Genomic DNA, 720 nt, shown 5'->3' with positions numbered 1-720 from the left:
CGGCCTTAGAGAAGTCAGCGTGTCCGTAATCACACAGTGGAGCTGGAATTTGAAGCAGCCAGTCCGACTCCATGGCCTTGCTCTTAAACCCCACGCCAGAGAGACTGTTTAGTAAATATTTGTTGAAATCGATGAATTCAAAAATAACTATTGACTTAAAAAGCAGAAGGAAAGTCTACGTAAGTAAAGTTGTTGGAACATAGCAAGTTCCAGAGAGAACCTGATCACCACAGAGCTTTTCCCAGGTCTTAGAAATCAGCTTAAGGCTGAAGAAGGCAAGAACGTCCTGCAAAATGAATGATTAGTTTCAAAATGGCCGAAGCACAGACGGGCTGGGAAGTGGCTTTCTTCTCAGTCTAGAATCGCCTCTTCTCACTCACATCCGCTTCTGTAGATGCTGCCTTCGTGGTAAACACAAAGGCTGTCCGTGAGACCTTAACAAAGCAGGCGCAGGTGTGAGCTTTGCTCTCCTAAATGTGCACTGGAGGCCAGCACGGCAGTCAGTGCAGATGGTTTCCTGGCTTTGAGCACCAGGAAATGGGGATGGGTTCATGTTGTGCTTCTCTAGAAACAGAAGCCCAGAGTTTGTTTGTTTATGAGACAAACAAATGAAGGGCCAAGAGACAAGATGGTTAGGGTCTCAATGCCTCTACTCCGATCGTTGGCCTGCCTGGGAGCAATAACCCATTTTCTGTTACCCACTGGTGTCTTGCCTGACCC

Source organism: Pteropus vampyrus, unplaced genomic scaffold, assembly GCF_000151845.1.
Source record: "Pteropus vampyrus isolate Shadow unplaced genomic scaffold, Pvam_2.0 Scaffold86, whole genome shotgun sequence".
NCBI lineage: Eukaryota > Metazoa > Chordata > Mammalia > Chiroptera > Pteropodidae > Pteropus > Pteropus vampyrus.
Note: the sequence above shows the minus strand (reverse complement) of the source record.